The following is a 17,668-nucleotide window of genomic DNA, read 5'->3' on the forward strand; positions in this document are numbered from 1 at the left end:
AGAAATTTTATCATGAATTCCCACAATGCCTCAAATTACCACAATACACTATGATCTCAGGGAAAACATTTTCCGAGACATCCCTAATTAACCTAGGATCATGGTTTGCACATCATTCTCTTCAGAATGGAGCTGCCTTTCAGACGGTATGACTCAGGTGTCTTCATCATGTACCTAAGGCGGAAAAATGACGAAAAACGGGATTTTTGGGGTAAAATATCCCTTTTTTCAACTTTTAGCTCCTCTGGATCCCCTGTTTTAACGCAGAAATTTGAAAAAAATCAGGTAAATACTAATCGGTGGACTAAATGTTTGTGCACAATTTCAATGTTCTACGTGCAAAAATAAGCCTGCCAAAAAATTCAGAAAATGCCCCATATTACCCTATACACAGGTATATATTGAAAAAAATTCCCTGACACATCCCTAATTAACCTAGAATCATGGCTTGCACATCATTCTCTTCAGAATAAAATTGCCTTTCAGATGATATGACTCACGTGTCTCTATCATGTATATAAGGCGGGAAAATCACGAAAAAATGGATTTTGGGGGTAAAAATATCCCTTTTTTCAACCCTTTGCCCCTCTTGTTCCCCCCTATTTTAACTCACAAATCTGAAAATAATCTGGTAAATATTACTCGGTGGAGTAAATGTTTGTGTAAAATTTCAATCTTCTACGTGCAAAAATAAGCCCGCCAAAAAATATTGAACATAGGCTTAATAAATGAAAAAATAAATTTTAGACTTATGACGTCATCACCTCCTATGTCTGGACGCAGGAAGGTCTGAAACCATACGTATTGTCTTCTACAATGCCTCTGGACTTGAAAAACAAAAAAACAAAAAAAAACAAAAAAAAAAACCGGACGAAAAAGCTCAATAGAAGAGAATTAACGCAAGGTACCATGAAAAACGCGTATGGTACAAATTGTACCATAAAATCCCCAAAGGGATATACATAATTATAATAATTGCAATCCCCACCCCTTTTCTTCAATTCTAGGTCAAATATTAAAAATACTCACCTCCATATATTACTTAGTACAAACGAAAATTTTACCTGCACATTAATGCACAAACGATCGCGAAAATTTGTAGTTCAATCGAACATGGTGGGGCTACGACTTAGAGAGCTCCCCTTCGTTTTCGTTCTGTCGACGCCTCTGACAGCGTAGAAACAAAACGTTCGCCTGCCCATTACTGTACAAACGATGTACAAACGATTAAGATAATATTCTTTTGAATCGGACGTGGGAAGGGGCTACCAACTAGGCAGAGTATACTTTGTTATAGTTTTGGCGGCGCCCCATTTGTGTGCAAACGAAAATTTCGCCTGCACATTTCTGTACAAACGATGTACAAACGATTGCGACAATTTGTCATAGAATTGGACATGGTGGGGGCTACCATTTAGACAGCCCCCACTTTGTTTTCGTTCTGGCGGCACACTTAATTGTGTAAAAACGAAAAATTCCCCTGCACATTTCTGTACAAAAGATTGCGATAATTTGTGATTGACTTGAACATGGTGGGGGGCCTATCATTTAGAGAGCCTCCCCACTTTGTTCTCGTTCTGGCGGCCCCTAATTGTGTGTAAACGAAAATTTCGCCTGCACATTTCTCTACAAATGATGTACAAACGATTGCGACAATTTGTGATTGAATTGGAAATGTTGGGGGGACTACTATTTAGACAGCCCCCACTTTGTTTTCGTTCTGGCGGCGCCTCTAATTGTGTACAAACGAAAATTTTACCTGCACATTTCTGTACAAAAGATTGCGACAATTTGTGATTGACTTGAACATGGTGGGGGGCCTATCATTTAGAGAGCCTCTCCACTTTGTTCTCGTTCTGGCGGCACACCTAATTGTGTACAAACGAAAATTTTACCTGCACATTTCTGTAGAAACGATGTGCAAACGATTGAGGCCATTTCCGATTGAGTCTGAAAAGCTGGGGGGGGGGGGGGGAGACCGCTGTCTAAATGGACGTACACTAATATCGGTCATTTTTTAAAATTATTTTTACATGTCTTGATCTCTCTATTATGGTCCGTTTTCTTAGCAGATGAAAATTAAATTTCAAAGTACACGAGATCTTAAGTTTCACCATTGAGTTCAGCAACCTCGAAAACTATGTCTTTCTTTAGCGCGGAAGATGTCTCTCGTTAGCTTTCATTTTTCACGGTATGACGTCACGAATACCTATTAACCAACTACTTCCTGTGGAATGAGATCACACACAGGGGCTAAGGCAGATGAAGAGCGAAAGAGAGAGAGAGAGAGAGGGAGAATTATAGATCACGTGTGCCTGGGCATTCTTTTATTTGGCTCTCGCTATTCCCTCCTATGAAATAATTAAATGCCGTTTCAAGCAGACAGGCAAGAGTACCAACAGTCGCTTTGGTTGCCATAATGCCACTACTATGGATTCGCTGTCTGCCATATACGTATACAGTTTCCGATCGAAACGGTACAAGCGGAATGTACTCGAACTAAAAATTTATACGTTTTTCATATTTCGTATGTTTTATGGTTACCAGTGCAATTTTTTCAAGTAAGTTTTTCTGATAACTTGGCACATGAGGAGCATGAGGAACAAAATTTAAACTGACGACCGTATAAGTTCATTGTAGACAAGCGGTGGCTGCAGTCTGAAAGATGAAGAGTAGAAAATGATACGACGACCGTATACAGTCGTCATAAACGGGTGGATGCCATATTAAATGTAATTTTTAAATATATGGGTTCAACAAGAATAACGGGTTGAAAATATATATATATGTAGGGTAACTTCGGCAAATAACGCCATTTAAAGCTTTCCACAGTGCTAGCATAAACACGTGATAGGCAAGGTGACCGCTTATGAGTGTGTGATAAACAGTGATGCCTGTTGACTTTGTAGACACAAAGACTAGAGGCCAGCCAAGCATCAGTGAAGAGAAACCTGTGAACAATTGTTGACGTGATAGCCACGGAGCAGAAGAAACAGCTCGAAAATTTTTAGTGTGTCAAATGAGGTAAGCGAATTGTTTGGTTAAAAGTGAGATTTTACTATTACTAAAGGTATGCGTTGAAAGAGCCGTACTTGCATAATATTATGATAAAGATAAAATATGCAGAACCGCTATTCTTGGTATAGAAATAATGGACAAAACAAAATCTATTGTTTCTGAAAATAACGCCACTATCGCGTCGGGAAATAACGCCACTCCATCTAACCGCTAATCGAAACTAATACTAGTGTTAAAAGTTTGTTTTTCTTTGTCGTAGTGGTAGAGCCGGAAAAGTCTAGTTTTATGCTTCCATGGCAAGACACTCGAATATAGTGTGCAGAAAGGCGGAGAATTTGAGGTATGGTAAACTCATGCGTTTCAACAGAACTATATGGACGAATTGTATACGCTATTGGGAAATACACTTGATACTATGAACCTTTTGTGACAATCCTGAACTTATTTACAATGCAGATTAAATGCAGGGCCATAACTAACGTACAATAGTAGTCTAAAAATTTTGGCAAAGAAAAAGAGCAAGCGAGTACTTAATGCCACACATGGCGGAAAAGGTGAAACTGTGAGTGTTATTGCGCGCACTAATGTATCAGAAAGAAAAAGTATTTAAAAAATAGTTTGGTGATTATCTTCCTCCAGGTAACACTTATACAATGACATCTAAAGGCTAAGTTACAAAGGGAGAATTCCGTACATTTCTGGAACATTTCAACAAACATCGGAACCCTGGCCGAGCACTGCTTATTGTAGATTGCACTCACAGTGTTCTTTAGAGATGCAAGGGCTCGAAAAAAAAAACGGCTTTTTTGTAAAAAAAAAAAACTCGTTTTTTTCTGCTTCGGTTTTTTGCTTGGGAAATTTTGGGCTTTTTTGAAAATTCTGCTTTAAATTGATAAACCAGATTTTCTTTCGCTTCTCTATAACACAAAAAGTCATTTAATTAGTGGTTGATACCGATAATAATATAAAACCTCGAAAATAAACCATGAATTTCAAAAAGATATTTCAAACAGTTTTACTTCTCAACATATTTACATTATGAATTCCAAACGATTAACCAATGTATATGATAAGATTTTTTAAACCTCCTACATATAAAAGTAAGCAGGGTTGGCAAGAGCCATGGTTGTTTTTGAAAATGCCAAAAACCCGTTTTTTGGGGGGAGTTTAAACTAGGTTTTTTTGGTTTAAACCAGGTTTTTTTTGGGTTTACATATTTTGCTTTATGTATGTATATTACATATTGACAGAAATAAGTTTGTTTCCCCTTGATGTTACTATTCAACAACGGAGTTATGCTGGAAGAGGTCACATAAGCTTAAAGAAGTCCGGTCAGTAAATTTCTTAAATTGAGAAACTCCCGCCCTAGCCATCGGGAAAATCCCGTCATTACTCTAAATGTAAAACAATAACGAAAAAAGCCTGTTATTGCTTTGCATGTAAAATTTAAAGGTCAACGTATCATAATCAGTACGCTAAAACTGAGGTATTAAATTACAAATTTAGTACGTACATATCATTGAAAGTACAATCCAAGCTAATGTTGGTAGCTACGTAGGCAATCGACAAATTTTGCCAATTTATATCAATATATTTAAGCAACCTTGGCTTCTTTATAAAACAACAGACATTCAGGCATGCAGAAATATACAATTTAGTTTCATTTCGTATGTTCAGGCTTAACATCCTTACGTAATACCGAGGTTATAAAGGAGAAGACTTTCGTTTAAAGTTACATCCGAACCGCTACTTTGTTTACGCATGAAAGAAGGGTTGTGGTTCGACCGAGAATTGAACATGGGATACCTTGATTAAAAGGTGAAAAGGAAATAAAACTAATGCAGATGGTTTGATGTGTGGAAACGTCAGTTGTAGGATTTTCGCATTTTTCGTTCTTTTTATTTATTTTTTTTTTGGTTTAAACCAGTTGTTTATTTCAAAAAAAAAAAAAAAAAAAAAAAACAGCCGGTGAAAACCAGCCAACCCTAAACCTAAATACTTCTTTTAAAAAATACTCAAATAAGTAGCAAAATTCTATGTAGTATTTTTACTTCAAAATATTCTATACCCTCTTTTTGGAACAAAATAAAATAAAACATAAGAAAAATACTTAGATTTATATGATACACTTAAAGGCTGCACATCTAGAGTTTTTGGTTTTTGTATATTCTTGAAATTCTACAGTTTTATATAAGCACCATCACGTTTACTCAGTCCTCAAATTTTCTGTATTTTTAACAAGAGAGATTCAACATATGAAGGGTGTGAGATAAGAACATAGTAACCCACAATTTTACTATTTTAAGAAATTAGAAATTTTCTGCTGCACAATCCATTTTGAAAGTCGGAAAGCTGATTTTTCACATAAGACTATACCTGAAGGATTAAACGAAGGTATGCGTTGCTGTCTATCTCGTGCTGCATAACTCAGCAATTGAAAATTTGTTAGTTACCATGTTCTTGGCTCACACCCTTCATATCATTATGGAATTCTTCCCACCTCATCAGCACAAAAAAAAAAAAAAGACTACGGAATATATTTAAGTTAAGATAAATACAACTGCACAACAAACATGACTGAGTGGAGCTTTTAAGCTTCTATCGGGAAGTCCGGGATTCTACTCAGCATTCGACCACTCTGACAAAACTTTTCATTCCATCTATGAAGTAGAAATAGTGCGTGTACTGTGAGTTGGCCGACTTCATTTCTTATTGTTTTTAAATCGTTATTATTACTAATTACCAGCAGTGACGGTTTTGCGAAGGTTAGGGGGACGGTGTTTCGGACTGAAGCCTGTTTCCCAAAATTACGGAATGTCTAAAACAAACGAAATATCTATTATTTATGCCTTTACTCATAAACTTTAAGCTCTCGTCAAATAAAAATTATAATGTTTAGAAAAACTAAACATTAGTAAGAAAAAAAACTCCCAAAATACTTTTCTAAATCCGACACTGATTCTCAGTATAAAATGATCTTCAAGGTTGTATCCGGAAGATTATCTCTAAATATATAAACGAAACGAAATACAGTATTAGTTATGCCTGTACTCATAAACTTTAAGCTCTTCCCAAATAAAATTAGGACATTTTAGATAACGAAACAATCAGAGAAACCCGTCCCAAAGTACTTTCTAAATCCGCTACTGATTATTTGTATAAATTAGTATTCAAAGTTGTATCCGGAAAATTATTGCTAAATCGTTGCACAGCTACAGTATAACAGAAATGTGGAAGTACGGTTAGGCGGATATATTGAAAAACGTACGCTTTGACGGATATATAGAAAAACGTAAGTTTAACTTTTGCGCTAGAAGCTAGAGTACTAAGCTCTTAGAAATGAAACACAGATGACAAACTGAAATGATCCCGAGAAGAAAAAAATGTCGATAACTCAAAAGTTAAAATAAAGTTAAATAGTCTCTAAAATTGCCCTCAAATACTACATTCTTCATGTTAGCTTTAGTTCGTAAAACATGTGCTCCATCCATCTTGATGGTGAATTTTAGAGCGAAATATGGCATTTAGGTCATGGAATTCTTATCTAACTATAGAATATACTATAAGAAAGCTATTTAGATAGAAAAATCATGAAATTGAAAAAAGCCAAAATTTCCAAAATTCTCGTTTTTGTCCCAAAAAAGCCGGCTTTTTATGTGAAAAAAAACATCGATTCAAAAAAGCCGGCTTTTTTTGCATCTCTAGTCTTCTTGATATTACCATTTTAAATGCTGCTGGGACCATGTATATTAAACTGCTGTGCTTGCCTGCACATTGCACCCATGAACTTCAACCGGTCGACAAGAGCTTCTTCAAATCTTTAAAATTGTAGTGCTCTGAAGCTGTTGACAAATATCGATTAACGCATCCCGGATTAACACTTGGGAAGCCACAGTTTCCAAAACTGTTTTCACAGGCATGGTTCCGTTCAGCAACACCTCAGGCCACAATTTCAGGCAACAGCGTTACAGGGCATCCTTTAACAAAAATGCTATACCAGATGTCGTTTTTCCTCCAAATGATGTCTCAGAGCAACAGCATTCTACACCAACACCTCCAAGCACATGACCAGCCTCCATATCTCCTTCAACACCACCGAGTACCCACTTCATCCACGAGCTTCTGCCTACAGTTAAAAAAAACTAGGAGCAAATCTCATCCCAGGGGGATTTCTCGTACTGCCATAAGAGTATTGGTAACACTCTTCCTATTCGCAAGAGCTGGCCCTTTCACTTCTTCCGGCACGAAGAAACAAGCATCCTCTGGAAAGACGAAGGATAGAAATATGGTCCGCGTGGACTGTGGAGGATATTACTATGATTTTAGGGGTCTTAAAACTTGGATTCAATGTATTGAATGGAAGATTTGGTTTCACGAATTATCTGATTCTGACCGCATTGTTAAATGTGGCTTCTGAACATTTGTGATGCTGGTTGTGCATTGTTGTCTGGCTCCGACGAGTAGTGCTCGATATGACTGCAGCTGTTATGTTAAGAGTTTTGCAACCATCACAAGACTTACCAGTTAACGACATGTACGATGACTATGATTTTTGTGTACCAGCAAAGCAGGTAGCACATTGCCAAGAAAATTGTTTAGTTGCGTTCAAAATGTATTTCGTTACGATTCCAACACCTTTCCGTTGTAAAAGAAGTGGCGTTATTTGCCGAAGTTACCATATCTATATCTATATCTATATATATATATATATATATATATATATATATATATATGGTTAACGAATATGACCGAGATTTCTTAAAATGGCCGTTCTTGAATTTCTTCTTTGCATAGGTTTCAGACTTTAATAATTCAATCTATATGGGAATTTTGTAGAATTTTATTTTCATCATTGATAAACCATCAAATAAACTTTTTAGCAAATCGAATGAATAGAAAAAATGAAATCTTTGAGATTCACGTCGCACGGTTATGCCGGTTAGGCTAAAGCAGACGGTGATGATGAGTGAGGAATGAAATGGTGGAATGAAGAAAGTGGAAGGAAACGGGAGAACCCCGAGAAAACCCACGCACACGGTGTTTGTCCACCACAAAATTCACTTGGCTGGGGCTGGGATCGAACCCGGGATCCCAAAGCACCAGAGGTGAACGCTCTACCACTGAGCCACCGCGGCTCTAAAAAAGCTGAATAGTTCTGTTAACTTTACCAATATGGCTTATTAAAATTGAGGCTTACCGTCATGAATTAAAATTGAGTCTTCATACAGTAGTTATCTTTACATATTGTAAGACAATGTATCAGGTACTTTCAGCATCTTTACTTCCCTTGATTTCCAATATATTATTCAACAATAAGGAAGGGGAATGAAAATGATTTTCATTGCCAAAAAATATTGATGTCGAGATGTCTGTCGAAGAGATAGCGGACTGTTTTGCAGACTATTTTAGTTGGGTGTACATAAGGAGGAGTATAAAAAATGCATACCTATGGGAATGGGAATTACTAATTTTGATAACTGCATGGATAGTCTATCAGCTTCTCAGATAGATATGAAAGAGAACAGGCAATACATAACTAATCGAAAAAGTTAACTAGCTTTGATTGTATACTACAGTAAGTAGCGAAATGACGCACGGAGCTGTAAAACATCCATTATAGTAGACCAACAAAACACATTTTTTAATTTCGTGTTAATGCTTAGTATCCGCTTTTTTCTGTATTGTTGAAATCGGTTGAATAGTTCTCTTTAAAAAAAATATATACCTAGGTATATAATAAAGCAAAAATGGTGCTTTCAGTGCTCGAGGACTTATTTTCCGGGAAAATGTAGCTTTTCATCACTGGCGTTAGACAAGTTTTCCAACAGAGAAATAATTTTTGAAAATGATTCATTAGCTTATGAAAATTTCTTTTATATATATTGAAACAAAAACAACGCCCCCAGCTCCAGGGGCTCATTTTTGGGGATACAATATAGCGTATCGTTACTGTCATTAGGTAACTTTTCCTACAGCGAAACAATTTTTGAAATACGTTCAGTAGTTTCTGAAAATTTCTTACATATATCAAGGGTCAGATTCAATATCTATATAAACAAACTGCACAAGGAAAGAAAAAATATCGGTCGTTTTCGACTATTCTTACATATCCTCCATGAGACCCTTGACGCATCTGGCCACCAGCTGATGGGGGATATATTTGGAAGTCAGCGCGTGTAGGAGTATCACCATTCACGTCAGCGACATCTAAAACTATGGATTTGACACTAATATCGATCATTTTGTACTATTTTTACATGTCTCGATATCTCCCGACCCCGGTGATCCGCGGCCCGCAGCCGAATGCGGTGAATTTGAAAGTTAATGCGATCAGAGTTTCACCATTGATCTCAGCGACCGCGGAAACTATGTATTTGACAGTAATATTGGTCATCCTGGATTATCTTCACATGTCTCGATGCCCCCTTCCATTGCCCCGTTCCTTAGCTGATAGGGGCTAAATTTCAAAGTAAACGCGATCTTGAGTTTCACCGTTGAGCTCAGCGACCTCGACCACTATGGATTTGACATTAATATAGGTAACTTTGGATTATTTTTACATGTCTCGGTATCTTCCCCGGTAACCCTCTCCCGCAGCCGAATAGGGTGAATTTAGAGGTTAATGCGATCGGAATATCAGCATTTATCTCAGCGACTGCGAAAACTATGGATTTGACAATAATATCGGTCATTTTTCTTAACTATTTTTACTTCTCTCGATGATCCCTCTATTATGGCCCCTTTTCTTAGCTAATGAAGGCTAAATTTCAAAGTGCACGAGATCTTAAGTTTCACCATTGAGCTCAGCAACCTCGGAAACTATGGATTTGACACTAATATCCGTCATTTTTGATTATTTATATACGTTTCGGTAACCCCAAAATTTTAATTATAATAATAAAATTATACTTCAGTTTGATTTTGGTATGCAAGAGCACGTACGGATAAAAGGAAAGCATTTATTTGTAATTAATGAAACATGCATAAACAAACACGCGCATAATCATCAGTTTGAAGAACCATACGTCACAAACTGCCTTTTGTACCTAGCCTAGCTGAGAAGTGTTAACGTGCCTTCCACGACATTGTGTTGCATACGCACAATCGAGGCCAGCACGCATATGCTATCACTCGGATTGACAGCGCTTTTCAGTGCTGGAGGGTGAAACCTTTCGTCATCATCATCATCATTATCATCATTACTCATCTGTAAGGGTAACACATCTTTTTACTCGGGTATTCGCCCAAGGACGGATTTTTCGATGGCGGACTCACGATTAGGGCCTGGCAAAGCGACAAAAGGCAAACATCAGGGGTTTACTGAAGTTATTGCTGGATCATCCGAGAGTCCTAGGAAGACTCAGCTTCGGAAGAATCCTAGGCAATGCCATTCATCCACCAGTAAATCACAGCAACGCTTAGATTCCGAAGCTTCCATTGCCTCTGCTTCTTCAATTGTATCGTCCGATTCCGTCCGTAGTAGATCACCAGAACCACTAGCATCGAACGATAGCTATTCCGAACGTATTCAGCATTCTCCACCATCAAAGAAACAAAGATCTTTCAACTACATCGGATCCAGATCAGATTACAATGGACACACATGCATCTACAAGCGATAACAACGCACCTCCTTTGTCTTCTATCTATTCCAAGCTGCTCATGAATTTCGATACGAAGTTCAGCAGTGCAAAGTTCGTGGCAATTCAACTCCGTAAATATCTTCAAAAAGCCGCGATCACAAAAAACTTGCATACTAGAAACGGCATCATTCTAAAGACATCCGATCCAACTCTCCTTACTACCATTAAAAACAAGGAGCCTGTTCATACCTTTCGTGGGGTTGCGAAGATCCACTCGCAAACAGCCTCCACCTCCGAAACGTTCCCCATTAATATCTGTAGTCATCCGTGGGGTTGACCCATCTTATGCAGATGACGCACTAGAAGACGAGCTCAAGCTGGAGGATCATACCATCACTAAAGTCTTGCGAATTCGAAATGACAAAGGATCTACATACATGTTTCGTGTCCTAACTACGCAACAAGACACTATTGACGAGTTATTAGCAACAGGTGCTCACATTTACAATCATAAACACAGTAATGGTACTTGGGTGTAGTTCTTGGTAACGATACGATACATTATATTTTTAGGAGTAATTTATCTTTATTTTATTTGCATAATCACTTGTGTTTATTAAATTTTATTACTCGACAAAGTTTAGAAAAGAATAGCGTCATGAGAATTATTTACAATTTTTACGAATTACTGTCTTTTCTAGCAAACCAGATACTGCAAGCTAGTAATATTACGTTAAGAGATTTTACATAATGTACCATTATATAACTGTTAGATAACTACCATTCAATCAGCATTTTAATTCCAGAATTGTGTCAGCAAATGTTTGTAATGTTGTAAGAATCTTTGTACTCATCTTTTACAGAAATTTCTTAGATTGACAAAATTTAAATTATCGGGAAGATTTGTCTTGAGATTTTAAGGATTTTTGGTCAGCAGAATGTTCTTCTTCAACTGGGTTTTCTCAAGAGTTTCCAAGTGCTGGCTGGAGCCCTTGTTGTTTCGAAGTATCTCTGAAATCTGCAATCTCATGTTTTCGGTTACATAAAATTGTTTCCTTGCAAATGGAAGTAGTAGTAGAGCCTGGTATTCAGTTGAGCGAAGTTTGGTTTGATCTTCTCTCTTCAGCTAGAATCCCCATACTCGTTTTGAAGTAGAGTAGACCGTGCTAAGATGGTGGAGATATGCTGTGAATCTTACGCCTTAGTAAAAATCCAAAATCACCAAATAGTTTACTGGTGCCGAATGACATAGTTACGATCCCAAAATTTCTAAATCTTAAGAATAGCTCATCGGGGCATGGCGGAGACGTTTACGACTTCGTTTCCCCATCAGGATTCTGCCGCCTATAGTCGGACAATTTGTCCATGCCGACCAGATGCCGCGGTCGGATTGCCGGCGCCGGACGTCGGCATCTTTCAGCGCGATTTTCGACCGCGACGAATAGTTGCCTTGGCGAGCGGTCGGCAAACAGCCGGAAATGAGCATTAAATTCGCCGGCACCGCCGTCGGAAAGTTGTCTTGCCGAGCAGTCGGCAAACAACCGTAAAGGCGCAGTAAATGCGCCAGCACCGCCGTCGAAAAGAGGCCGGCATAAGGAGTCGGCAGAGGGTCGGAAAGAGGCCTTTCCGATTGTTTTGCCGGCTCTGACGGTCGGCAACAGTCGGCAAAGAGTCGGCAAAGGGAATTTTACTTGACGATTTTCGACCGCTTGCCGCCTCGGCAAAAGGTCGGCAACTTTGAACAAGTAGATCGTCGTGCCGCCGCGGACGGGTGCCGGCTGCCTCCGGCGGCCCGCCACCGTCGACGGCGGCAATCCATCTTTCCGACCGCGACGTCCTGATGGGGTTGGGTCCCAGATCTCTAGACAGTTTACTTTGAAACCCTAGAACATAATGAAAACACTCAGAGATCCGGAAGTAGTTTAAGTATTTGTACAATAGTGGCTGTCCCACCCACACACCCCCGATTGGTGTGCTTAGTAACATTATTAGACCTCAGTATATTAGTTTATTTTAATAACACACACACACACACACACACAAAACATATTTCGCTCCGTCTTTTAACTGTAATATTATGTCTTGAGTTTTTCTGGAATAATGTGATGGCATAATGTTTTAAGGCGGTGTTTGTATATTACAAATATGTATTTCTTCACATTGGTAATGACTGAAGGTATTTCAAAGAGAAGTAAAAAGGCTATAGAGGACATTGATGTGGGAATGGAAAATATTAGTAAATTACTAACCCCACGGCGACAAGAAAGCAAGAACATTAGAGTTTTAAAGTTTCCTAGCATAGATTCTAAAGTAGAAAATATGGTGAATCAAGGCGGTAATACATCACAAGAACAGAAGATAGCAGTCAGAGTAGTTTTTAATTAAGGCGGATAACCGAGATTCGATTTAAAAAGCGATAGAGACATAGTGTCATTTTTTGAAGAGTTTGATGGCTCATGCGATATAGAAGGTCACGATGACAGTAAAAGGAAAGCACTAATACCCTCAGTATTAAAAGAAATAGGCCATCAATGAGTTAAGCTATTTTTGAAAAGGAAGAACATTGATACTACACCTTACGCAAAACTGAGAAAACAATTAATATACGAATTCTCAGTATCAGGTTTTAATATAGATATTGAAGATAGGATTCGAGACTGGCTTCAGAAAGATGAACGCGTTATAAACTTCGCGTACGATATCTTAACCTTAACCGAAACACTTGACGAGAAAATGTCAGATAAAAAGAAAATTGGTCTTATAGCATCAGATTTATTACCTTATATTGATAAGGTCTGAACCATATCATATGCTAACTTAGATGAATTTCTGAATGATTTACAGAAATTAGAGAAAAATAAGGTAAAGATAGTTAGAAGGCAGAACCGTACAAATAGCTTCAAAAGGAAACAGTTAGGGAGATGTTAAGTAAATTAAGAAAGCAAGCCACTGAGGAGGAATCAGATTTAGAAGAATTAGTAGCAAAAATTTCGAAGAAGAAGGAAAAAAGCAGATCAAATAAGAGCCAGTTAGTTTATCCCAAATAGCAAATTTAGAAAAGGGATTAGAAGAATTGCAGGTAACTTTAGCTGGTTCGAAAAATGATAGTAATCATAGTCAAAAAGACAATCAAGGGAGAAACCAGAATCAATACAGTAAGGAAACGGTAAGAAAAACAACATGAGACAATTTAGAAATCTAAGGAATAGAAATTGTAATTAAAATAACACTGGAGATAGTTTTGGAAATAGGAATTCGATTCAGAGAGGAAACAACAGAGGATCTCAAAGATTTAGATATTTTAGAGGCAATAGGCCAGCATACAACAATTATCAATATGAACCATACAATGCTCAAAATTTTCATTCATCCTTTTGTAATCACCAGCAAACATTTTGAAAACTTGTTCAGTTCCTGTTTTTATTTCTCCGCGAAAAGGTTTTGTTTGGCGCAAATCATCTGTAACCATCCCAATAAAGCTTAGAAACGCTTGGTTGAAAAGTGAGACGATCTTGGAACCCGATTTAGAACATCAAGCAAAGACGGGGATTATTTTTCCATGCGCTTTATTTGGGAAGAACGATGAGGTAATCCAGGTGACAAATTTTACATGTGAAAAAGTTGTGTTAAAACAAGGCACCGTCTTAGGAAAAGCAGACTTGTATTTCAATGAAAGATTTGCAAGACCAGGGTCTGACAGAAGAAGAAAACGAAGAAATAGTAAACGGAAAAAAGAGTTTGATAAATCTAGGCTAGTAATAGGAGACAAGGCCAAACCCGTGATTAAGAAAAAATTAAAAAGATCTCTGTTTTAAGTTTACGGCTGTGTTCGCTTGGAATAAGAAAATAACAAGGAAAGTCAAAATTACGAACATCACATTGAGTTGAAAACAAGAGTGCCATTTCATAGGCCGCAATATCAAATTTCTTTTGCTCTTCGTCCTTTAATACGGTAACAAATAAACATTTTATTGGATGAGCAGATCACTGAGAGATCTGAGAGCCCTTTTAACAACCCAATGCTCTTTATTCAAAAGCCTGACGGATCTCTGAAATGCTGCTTGGATTGTAGGAACCTCAACAAGTTTGCTGAGTTCCATACGATATCTTTGCCATCAATACACCGAATACTAATATCAATGAGTGGACACAAATGGTTTTCAGTCCCAGATGTTAAATCTGCGTATTTTACCATCCCAATCACACCAGAATCAAGACCATGCACAGCTTTTAACATTCCAAATTTGGGAAGTTTTAAATTCCACCGACTCTTACAGGGTTTTGTACTTGCAGGACCAATATGTTCCAGAATTATGGCTGACATTAACAAACGTACACCCAGAAATCGTTAACCTTTACATGGATGACATTTTTATGGGCAGATTCTCAGGAACATATGGTAGACATATTGAAAGGAATTTTCGTTCGATTGCGTACTGCTGGACTTAAACTCTCAGTAGAAAAATGCACATTCATACAGAAAAAAGTTTTAGCGCTAGGACATGTCGTTTCAAACAGTGGATATCAAATTAGTAAAAAAATCATTAAAGCAATAAAATCATTTCAACAACCGAAATCTCAGAAAAAAATACGATCTCTCTTAAGTCTTACGAATTATGTACGCAGATTTTCTAAGGAATTATGCAGACTTAGTTTTCCCATTATAGCACATAACAAGAAAACGTTCTGAGTTTATTTGGCACGAAAAAAACAAAAAGTTCTTGTGAAATTAAAACTAGTACTTTTGGATGCCCCGCTTTTAGCGCCATATATTCCGGGAAAACCACTACGTTTGTGCACAGATGCCTGTACCAAATCCATTGGACAAGTACTCCTACAACAACAAACAGATGGTTCTTGGTCACCTTTGGGTTACTACAGTAGATTATTAAGGCCGGAGGAGACACGACACCGTATTGTGGAGATAGAACTTTTGACAATTTTGTCTGCTTGCAGAGCATTTAACTTTTTTCTGACATGTAATGAATTTGAACTTTTGACGGACTGTAAGGGTTTAGCATACTTAAAATCGTCTCCAAAATTAACACCGAAATTATTACGTTGGGCACTTGAATTGGATAACTACCGTTATATTCCTGTACACATCGCTAGGAAAAAGAATCCTTTCGATATTTTGAGTAGAAACACCAATTTCGAAAAAACAAAAGAATATATTTGACCCCGAACAATTGGACATCTTTTTATCATTTCAACAAAAACTGGATGTAGTTAGATTACAAAAAGAAGACCGCTTTTTTGGACCGATTTATGAAGCGGTTCCAGACCCGGAAAAATGTTCCCTCTCATTGGAAGGAGCGAAAAAGATTTATGAAATACAAGATAACCGCCTATATAGGATCCACCGTTTTGCAAATGGGAAGAAACTTCTTTTATATATACCATTTAGTATGAGGGATGCGTTTTTAATCAGCCACATACTGACCCCATGGGTGGAGGTCACTTTGGATACAGCAAAATGTACAGTTCTTTACATAAAAAATCTACATCCCGAATTTGAAAGGTTTCCTACACGAGAAATGTAAGACATTTATAACGTGCCAAATAAATAAAAGAAAAAGGGGCAAGATAGCAATGAACCCCCAAACATATCCTAAATATGAACCAATGGAATCGATAGTCCTCGATGAGATTGGACCTCTTCTTTTGTCTGGAACCTACAGACATGAGTATATATTAGTAGTGACCGATGTGGCCACTCACTATATTATAGCCAAGTCAATTTCCAACGTTTGTGTTAAAGAAGTTTCACAAGTTCTATACGAAGAATTAATTTTAAAGTTTGGTATCCCTAAACAAATTTTACTTGGCCGTTTATCTGCACTCAAGAGTAAATTAATGGAAGAAATGACAGAAAGATTTGGCATAATATTAAATTTCGCTTATAGTGCTGCCCATTTCTGTATAGGGCTAGTTGAAAAGACAAACACGATACTGCAGGATACAATCAAGCACTAAGTGGACAAAAAGATATACTCATGGGTCGTTGTTCCCCGAGCGTAGTATTTACGTTAAATACTCATATACTCGAAGGGACAAAATTTTCTCCATTTTTTCTTTATGGTTATGACACGAGAATAAAGATTGATCATATGCTCGATTTACCTTGCAACCTTCAAGAAAACGAAGAACGATTTAAAGCATTAAGGCAAGCCCGTGATATTCCCTACAAAAACTTACACAAGCAATATAAACATCAAAGACGCTATATAGAAAAGAATTAACCAAGAAAATTTTGTTCCAAGTCAAAAAGTATTAATTAAGGAAATAAAACAGAAACCCGGAATGGCAGCTTGTTTTTCAAACAAGTATAAACTAACAGGCGAATATTACAATAAGTGAATGATAATTCATACAAGATATGTGAACTAGAAAAAACAAACTAAAATTGATACCTTTGACAGTCGAAGATTAAAATTACATAACGAAACATGTGAAGACTAAGTTAAGAGAAATATTGATCTCTGTATGGGATTATTATTGTTATCTTTCCTCGAACGAGTCGGTGCGCAGAGCTGAGATACCTTCTCAGAAATATAACACATTCAGAAAATGAGATGTGTTTTGAAGACAATATAGTGCCATCGGTAATCTAACATTTCAATCAAGAAAAAACTGACCTAAACTGTAAGAAAGAGAAAGACAGAAATAAGAAACTGAAACTGCCAATACTTGATAATCAATAAAATTAATTAAAGTAATAATAGAAGCAATCAATTAATTGAATAATTATAGATTGAATGATAAGTTATTAAATATTTAGCTACGACAACTATTAATCCATGCTTTGAATATATGCTAAGTATATTTATTGGTCGCTATTCAAAATGAGAATTGTAATAATAAATACAGTTTGAGAAAATTGATCAATAATTCGATTTTAGTTGCTGTATTGAGGTATGATTTAGAATGAAAAATGGTTAAACATTCATACTATTTATTAATTAAGATACCATTTTGTGTTATTAATTCTTATTTGAATTTCTAATTTAACGAGCTATGTGGAACCAACAAATTAAAATCAACAATTTAGAACCAACAACCTAGAA

General features: G+C 37.0%; 1 long non-coding RNA gene across 1 annotated transcript in view; it reads left to right on the top strand.

Moving 5' to 3' along the window:
* The first annotated feature begins 2,405 nt into the window (after positions 1 to 2,405).
* LOC145683463 (uncharacterized) overlaps positions 2,406 to 17,668 on the top strand; it is a 151,984-nt gene continuing 136,721 nt past the window's right edge. Inside the window, exon 1 of the long non-coding RNA XR_014131111.1 lies at positions 2,406 to 3,024. This is a non-coding gene — a long non-coding RNA (uncharacterized LOC145683463). The remainder of the gene's footprint in view (positions 3,025 to 17,668) is intronic.

This window comes from Thermobia domestica, chromosome 4 (assembly GCF_964235325.1).
Source record: "Thermobia domestica chromosome 4, izTheDome1.hap1.1, whole genome shotgun sequence".
NCBI lineage: Eukaryota > Metazoa > Arthropoda > Insecta > Zygentoma > Lepismatidae > Thermobia > Thermobia domestica.